Genomic DNA, 9492 nt, shown 5'->3' on the forward strand with positions numbered 1-9492 from the left:
CACTTTAAAAGAATTTCAAGCAAGCATTGTACATCATCATAATTATGATTTAATAAGTATGCAGTCAAATCAACGTTAATGATGTTTGTACTGTAGCTAATAGTACTATTCATAGTAAAAAGATTAACTCCCCCGGTTCAGTTTTTAAAGACTTGCAGCCTTTGTGTGGAATAACATACAGAGCAAAGCTTCTCTATAACAAGGCACTTCTTTGAAGTTACATGTTGCCAGCAGGAACTTATTAGCAATCTAATGTGCATCAAGCATTACCATTTTTATGATGCAGCTGGTAAACGCCCAAGAGCTGGACTCAACCACTCCCATTTTGTCATTATAAGTAAAGCTGCCAAGATGAGAAATGGATATGAGGTGACTGATTATTAGGATTAATTGTCTTTTAACGGTGCAGTGAAGCAGGTAGGCCAACGAGATTAAGCTGCAGATAATTAAGGGCAATATACTCATTGTTTTCTTTCAAGTTTGCTTGCACATGTGAATGGCTCTCCAAGCTGGTATGTCTGTCAGTAATTGAAATATCGCAAAGCAACTTTCCAGTTCCTTTTGCGAGGCCATCTTCAGTCTATAGTACTCGGGTTTAAAAATCGACAGACTCAAATTTAATCATCAAAATTTTGCTATAATAGGCTACTATTCCCCCTGCACCTGTATCTTACGAACACTACCTTCAACTTCAATCAGTTCTACCTTGCTCTTCTGTCAAATGGAATTCACTACCATAGCAACAAAACTTCAGGAATTAAAAGTTGAAGGATTTATGGCATTTTTCATTTTCATAAACATTATAAAATAATGTTGTGTGTCTGCACATTACGAAAGTAAACAAAATAAGGTCTTGTGTTAGAATAGTACCATCCATATTCTTGACGGTGCAACACCATAACCACAGCAGCAATTGATTATATTGTCGAGGGTCAAAGGGTCCATGACATCTTTAAATGGAAAATATAATTATAGAATAGAACTTTGCTATAGCTTGGGAAGAAACAGAGAGATCACAGAACAAAGATATGACAGGATTGCTTTAGCCACTGTGCTGTTTGAGACACCTTAAAGATCGTGGCAATTAATGGTGCTTACCTTGTATCGAATGGTTAAATGAGTTGTTAAATATTTGGAGCTGATAACCATTGGCTATTGGACATCAATTTATTATCATTCAGGGCAGCACGGTGGCACAGTGGTTAGCCCTGGGACTATGGTGCTGAAGACCTTGGTTCGAATCCCGGCACTGGGTCACTGCCGTGTGGAGCTTGCACATTCTCCCCGTGTCTGCGTGGGTTTCACCCCAAAGATGCACAGGGTGGGTGGATTGCCACGCTAAATTGCCCCTTGATTGGAAAAAAATGAATTGGGTACACTAAATTTATTTTTAAAAATCAAAAAAAAAAATCAATTTATTTTCATTCAAAACCAAGCAGACAAGGAAGGGGCAGGTCAGAAATGACCCAAAAGCTTCTAATTGTGCCAAGCATATGTGGTAGCTGCCAAATTATTAAACTAGCCAGAGGCCAGCTTGGCCATTTTCTTGGTCATAATGATATCCGCTTGGATCGAATGCATGAACAACATACAGCCTTTCCCATATTGGATGGCCCAGTAACAAAACGTTTAAGTCTTAGATAAATTGTCACCTTCCTCTGCATTGTTTCTGATCCAAAGCCGTGGTTTGTTAAACCTGCCCTCTATCATGTCCTGAAAATAATATTTTAATGCAGATAATATACTCTGTGAGCAGTAAAAACAAATCAGTAGGTACATCTCAGGTAAATTATTCCAGTCTCCCTTCTAAAATACTTATTTTATTTACTTTCTATCGGATTGAAAGGGAGTGAAATCCATTCATTTGCAAATTTATCTTTGTTTTCATTTGACATGACTTTTCTCCTCTGCTACTTCTCAAAATATCAGCTGGGATATTCCATAGCTTGGATGTTCGAGAGCATTCATGGAGAAATGGAATAAACAACCACTGGGACTATTTCTTTGAGTTTGGATTGGTTCCCCTCCTGACTTACAGTAAGGGATTCCAAAGAATTTCAGGACTACTGGCTACAGTGGAGAACAGTTTCACAGATGTTGGCTGCCATTTTGTGCACCACTCAGTGACCCCATTCTTGATACAGCGAAAGACACACGCACACAATCAAGTACTTGCAGATACACAAACAGCCATACACTCCTGCACACACATACGTGCACATGTGTAGACATGCACATACAAACACCTGCACACATGCACATGCACGCTTGTCAAGACACACACATCTGCATGCACATGCAAGCGGAATAATTTGTACGCATGTACAATTGCACGTGCACACAGACATGTGCACACACACATATGTGTGTGCAGTCACACGTGCAAACGCATGCACACCTATCTTCCAGGAGAAAAGCCATGGATTGGATAGTTAGGACAGGGCCAATTGGCACTGCCACTCTCCAGCTGAGGTCATCTGACTGAGCCCAGATCACTTTTCTGATCTTTACAGAACAATAATATGTTTGTCAACATTGTTATGGGCCAGGGTTTAGAGAACCCTAAAGTGTATCATGGAGTTCACCTGACCCACAACTTTCAATAGATTGTGGTATGGGGAGCACACGGCCCACTCTACAGGTGTGGTACAGCAGAAATGGAAAAGTATTTTTTAAAGCAAAACAATGCTTATTCTATGAACTCAAGTTTACCTTTTTAAAACATACAGTGAACATCTTAGCAACCATCAATTCAAATACAACCCCCAAAGAATACAACACTAAGTAATCCTTAATAACTTCCCAAACAACATCCAGAAGACAAAAGAAACACCTTTTAACAAAAGCACGTCAAGTTTACATTCAGTCTTGAAAACATTTTTCTTCTGAATTCACCAAATGATCAAGAGATAGTCTTTTCATGGCAGAGAGATCAACAGTACACCTGCTTTGTCTGGCTTCAGCTCCAACACTGAAAACTAAACTTAAAACACACGCTGCAGCAAACAGCCTAAAACAAACATAAAAAGCTGACAGACAGCCCAGTTCCACCCACTCTCTGACATCATTACAGTAATAAACACTCATTTCTTAAAGGTACTCTCACTACAGATGCTTATATACACATCCATTTATAAACACCCATTTCTTAAAGGTACTCTCACATGGCAACAGAAAGCTGGTACAATCAACTTTTAGATATGGCTTGTCTCTGTTATCAGAAATGGACTCAGCTCTGATCTGCACATACAACTTGTCAAAGCTCGGAATGAAGAATTGCCTGTGCGCAAACAAAGGACCAATTTGCCCTCTTTTGCATGCAATTATATATCCTGTGTAAATTGTATATACGCGCTATCTTTGCTTGCAAAAATGTGCAGGCAAGTAGTCAAGTAATGTCAATGCAATTTATTTGCTTTGTTCCTTTGTGACAGCTATGCATATCAGGTCGGCCCACATAATATTTAGTTCTAAATTTACTGCATGGTACGATTTAAACTGCTAAACATCGACAATAGAATGCAAGATCACAGGGAATTGATGCAGATAAATGACATTTGAATGCAACATTTCCTATTCCTTTGCAATGATTTAATTTGCAAGAATGAAACCCATGTTTGCTGAGAGGTATTTTAATGAGGAGTCCACACCAAGTAAAAATAAGAACAAAATGTTATTTATAAGCGATATGTACACTCCTCGGTAGACCCCTACCAGGTTCCTTTTCTGATCGGTGCCTTACATTGGGTAATTGAGATACCCCACCCCTAGCGGGAGAGCTCGTACTGCACAAGGAGCACGGAAAGGCAAGTATTCCCATCCTGTAGGTCCCACGTGGGGTAAGGTTTAGACATCTTGAGTGCCATATTCCAATGATTATCTTCCCAGTGGTTCACGCGGAGAACGATCTTCCCCACTGACGGGCAGGGAACACCATTCAGCTATGTATAAAAGGTCAGCCAGCAAGGCACCAACCATGGAGAGACTCGGTAGGGACCTACCGGGAATTGTACATAATGTAAGTGTAAATAAACCAAAGTTCTTCATTCTTACTTTCTGTGGACTCCCCTTGTCCTTATTAATTTGAGCTCCATTTTAATCACCCCGTCGTATGGGAAACTTATTGGTTTTATACCTCACCAAATCTTACTTTCCATTGAAGTCATAGTGGGCAATGTCAAAAGCCATCATTGCACCAAATCGCATGGGCTTCCTGCCCAGTTAATTAGGCTATTATCACTCCTTTATTTCTGTTATCACCATGCAAAATAAGCCATGTTTACCTGTATTCACAAGGATGAACCCTGGAATGAAGAGCTTGTCATAGGAAGGACGGTTGAGGACTCTGTGTCTGTACTCGTTGGAGTTTAGAAGGATGAGGAGGTATCTTATTGAAATATACAGGATACTGCGAGGCCTGGATAGAGTGAATGTGGAGAGGATGTTTGCACTTGTAGGAAATACTAGAACCAGTGGACACAATCTCAGACTAAAGGGACGACCCTTTAAAACAGAGATGTGGAACGATTTCTTCAGCCAGACGGTGGTGAATCTGTGGAACTCTTTGCCGCAAAAGGCTGTGGAGGCCAAATTACTGAGTATCTTTAAGAGAGAGATAGATAGGTTCTTGATTAATAAGGGGGTCAGGGGTTATGGGGAGAAGGCAGGAGACTGGGGATGAGAAAAATATCCGCCATGATTGAATGGCAGAGCAGACTCAATGGGCCGAGTGCCTAATTCTGCTCCTATGTCTTATGGTCTTATAGTCTTATTCAGACAACTCATTCATATCTCCACAGAACAATTCTAATTTTTATTATATCTAACATTTATTGTACATTCTACTGAATGATTTATTGTGTTATTGGCAACAAATTGGTGTTTGTATTTGTGCGTGGAAGCACGATATTTTAAAAAATATTTCAAAAGTATTGCATTGGCTGTAAATTTCTTTGAAGCACCCTAAGGCCATGAAAGGTGCTATAGAAATGCAACCTTTCATTATTTCATTCATATTCATTCATAAATTGTTCATTTATGTTTATTTCCTGTCTGGTACAGGCATGAAGATATTACATTTTTTTAAAAACTGCATGTTTTGAATGGACACTGATGAATGCACTGTCGAGATGGCTGCCAAGTGGGGTTAGGTCACTTCAACACAGACAATCAAGCTTCCAAAAAGTTCTGGATTGTAACATTACGGGCGGGGTCTCCCCTTAAATGGATATATCTCAATGCCACCCCTGGATGAAATTCACCTTGCCATTGTCAAAGCTTAGCGAGGTGGGCATCTAGAGTTTATTGGTGTGATTCATGGCCTCGTTGTGGTTGACTTGGTGATGCGGTGACTCTGTTGAATCTCGACAGAGACATCTCGCGAGATCCGCGCCGTTCGAAAGGAGGTACGTGAGCACTTTGGTGATAGTGACCACAATTCGATTACGTTTACTTTAGTGATGGAAAGGGATAGGTATATACCGCAGGACAAGAGTTATATCTGGGGGAAAGGCAATTATGATGCGATGAGGCAAGACTTAGGATGCATCAGATGGAGAGGAAAACTGCAGGGGATGGAAACAATGGAAATGTGGAGCTTGTTCAAGGAACAGCTACTGCGTGTCCTTGATAAGTACGTACCTGTCAAGCAGGGAGGAAGTGGTCGAGCGAGGGAACCGTGGTTTACTAAAGCAGTCAAAGCACTTGTCAAGAGGAAGAAGGAGGCTTATGTAAAGATGAGACATGAAGGTTCAGTAAGGGCACTCGAGAGTTACAAGTTAGCTAGGAAGGACCTAAAGAGAGAGCTAAGAAGAGCCAGGAGGAGACATGAGAAGTCTTTGGCAGGTAGAATCAAGGATAACCCTAAAGCTTTCTATAGATATGTCAGGAATAAAAGAATGACAAGGGTAAGAGTAGGTCCAGTCAAGGACAGTGTGGGAAGTTGTGCTTGGTGTCCGAGGAGATAGGAAGAGGTGCTAAATGAATATTTTTCATCAGTATTCACACAGGAAAAAGACAATGTTGTCAAGGAGAATACTGAAATTCAGGCTACTAGACTAGAAGGGCTTGAGGTTCATAAGGAGGAGGTGTTAACAATTCTGGAAAGGGTGAAAACAGATAAGTCCCTTGGGCTAGATGGGATTTATCCTAGGAATCTCTGGGAAGCTAGGGAGGAGATTGCTGAGCCTTTGGCTTTGATCTTTAAGTCATCTTTGTCAACAGGAATAGTGCCAGAAGACTGGAGGATAGCAAATGTTGTCCCCTTGTTCAAGAAGGGGAGTAGAGACAACCCCAGTAACTATAGACCAGTGAGCCTTACTTCTGTTGTGGGCAAAATCTTGGAACGGTTTATAAGAGATAGGGTGTATAATCATCTGGAAAGGAATAATTTGATTAGACATAGTCAACACGGTTTTGTGAAGGGTAGGTCGTGCCTCACAAACCTTATTGAGTTATTTGAGAAGGTGACCAAACAGGTGGATGAGGGTAAAGCAGTTGATGTGGTGTATATGGATTTCAGTAAAGCGTTTGATAAGGTTCCCCATGGTAGGCTACTGCAGAAAATATGGAAGCATGGGATTCAGGGAGATTTAGCAGTTTGAATCAGAAATTGGCTAGCTGGAAGAAGAAGAAGAAGAAGAAGATGGAAAGTGTTCAGACTGGAGTCCAGTTACTAGTGGTATACCACAAGGATCTGTTTTGGGGCCACTGCTATTTGTCATTTTTATAAATGACCTGGAGGAGGGGGTAGAAGGATGGGTGAGTAAATTTGCAGATGACACTAAAGTCGGTGGAGTTGTGGACAGTGCGGAAGGATGTTACAAGTTACAGAGGGACATAGATAAGCTGCAGCGCTGGGCTGAGAGGTGGCAAATGGAGTTTAATGCAGAAAAGTGTGAGGTGATTCATTTTGGAAGGAATAACAGGAAGACAGAGTACTGGGCTAATGGTAAGATCTTGGCAGTGTGGATGAGCAGAGAGATCTCGGTGTCCATGTACATAGATCCCTGAAAGTTGCCACTCAGGTTCAGAGGGTTGTTAAGAAGGCATACGGTGTGTTAGCTTTTATTGGTAGAGGGATTGAGTTTCGGAGCCATGAGGTCATGTTGCAGCTGTACAAAACTCTGGTGCGGCCGCATTTGGAGTATTGCGTGCAATTCTGGTCGCCGCATTATAGGAAGGATGTGGAAGCATTGGAAAGGGTGCAGAGGAGATTTACCAGAATGTTGCCTGGTATGGAGGGAAGATCTTATGAGGAAAGGCTGAGGGACTTGAGGCTGTTTTTGTTAGAGAGAAGAAGGTTAAGAGGTGACTTAATTGAGGCATACAAGATGATCAGAGGATTGGATAGGTTGGACAGTGAGAGGCTTTTTCCTTGGATGGTGATGTCTAGCACGAGGGGACATAGCTTTAAATTGAGGGGAGATAGATATAAGACAGATGTCAGAGGTAGGTTCTTTACTCAGAGAGTAGTAAGGGAGTGGAGTGCTCTGCCTGCAACAGTAGTGAACTCGCCAACACTAAGAGTATTCAAATGGTCATTGGATAGACATATGGACGATAAGGGAATAGTGTCGATGGGCTTTAGAGTGGTTTCACAGGTCGGCGCAACATCGAGGGCCGAAGGGCCTGTACTGCGCTGTAATGTTCTATGTTCTATATTATGATATTTAACAAGATCTCCCGAGACGTCATGATCTGGATCTTACCCTCATTGGGTGAGATCCAGATTAACATGTTTAAATGAGCCTTTACGGGCCCTAACCCCTCGCCTTGGTGGTGCCCCAGACGGTAAAGCAGGAGTGGAGGCAGCATGCTTTCGCTCCTACCCTGCGACAAGGGTCCCCGTTGGCACGCGTCTCCTGGTCGTCCCAGCCTGGTTGATCCCGGTTGCTGCTCGGGTGTCCCGGGTGGCGTGGTGCCGCCCTGTTCTGCCTGCTGCCCATCAGATGCACCAGGAACAGGAGGGGGAGGTGCTGAGGTGTTCCGAGACATCCCCTGTGGGTGTCACCGGCACAGACCACGTCACCTCCTCCCCCCTCAGGGTGCCCAATGACCCCCGGGCTACTCCATTGGTTGGGGGTGCGAGCGGAGTCATCCCCTGAGGCTACCCCGCCACTTGGCGCTGCCAGTCCTGGAGGCCCACTCTGGTCTCAACCAGGGTCTGCATGCTCACCGCCATGGAGCCGGACCATCTCCGTCTGGGACTGCACCACATCATGCTGCGACTGTGCCACCACCCTGTGGGTCTCTGCCACATTAGCCAGTGACTGTGCCACCACCCTATGAGTCTGTGCCGCATCTGCCAGAGACTGGGCCACCTCCCACTGGGACTGGGCCACCCCATCCAGTGTCTGCACAATGCCGGCCAGCGCCTAGGCAATGCCGTCGACGTCCCCAGCCATGGCCTGCTGTAACTGGGCCATGCTGAGGAGCGCCACTGCAATGTCCCGGTGACTCTAGCACATGACTGCCTTTGAGAGGGCAGCCCTGTCCTGGGCCTCGGCCCCCCACCCGCACAGAATGCCCCAGGCCTTGGACTCACTGGGACGGTGTGTGTGGGGGGGGATGGATCATTTAAGTGTGGCTGCAGCGAGTGAGCCTCACGTGTGCCAGTCACGGACCCGGCGAGTCCGGCACCGTTTTGCATGGAATCGATTGGGTTCCACGTGGCAATGGTACTAGCCCATTTAAAGTAGATGAATCGGTGCAGCGGTTTCGCCATTTTTCTGTCGTAAAACGCCACTGTTTCCACGCCGACGGCGGCACTTAAGTCTCAAAATCGGAGAATCCCGCCCTTTAAGCTTTGCAAACAGCAAAATATCTTCACATGATTGCAGTCACATACGCGATTCCAATGCATACCAACAACATTCACTTTCCTGGTATTGGTAAACTGAAAGGCATTACATAGAAGCAGCATGCGAACCCTATTATGCCACCAGTCACACATCAACGGCAACAAATAACATTTCACGTCAGAAAACAGACAGAGGTGGAACTTCAGCACCTAACTAAGTTGACGACGAGCCTACTCCTGGGCTGCACGCATAAAATCGTCAAGAAACCAAAGAGTGAGAACCAGATTAGAATTCATCTGGATATTTGGTCACCAAATCAAGCTGTACACCGAGAGAAACACTTGGCAGCAACAATCGATATCATAGAGAAAGTGAAGGGTGCTCAACACTTCACTAAACTTGACAACAACACCAGCTAGCATCAAATCGAGCTTGCAAAAGAACAGAGTTACCTTATAGTATTCTCCATTCAAATTGGACTTTTACAAGAGGTTCACCTTTGCAGTCAGTTCTGTAACTGAGGTACTTCATGATTTGATTCAGTTTTCACTGCAAGGACTTGAAAGGCACGCTGAACATCAATGACGGCATTCTCACCTCTGGTGTCAGTGAACTCGATATATGCCTACAAGCATCCCCACAGTGTTGTAGAGAATGTAATCTCATCGTGAAAAAAGACAAGTGGCTGTTC

This window comes from Scyliorhinus torazame, chromosome 12 (assembly GCF_047496885.1).
Source record: "Scyliorhinus torazame isolate Kashiwa2021f chromosome 12, sScyTor2.1, whole genome shotgun sequence".
Taxonomy (NCBI): domain Eukaryota; kingdom Metazoa; phylum Chordata; class Chondrichthyes; order Carcharhiniformes; family Scyliorhinidae; genus Scyliorhinus; species Scyliorhinus torazame.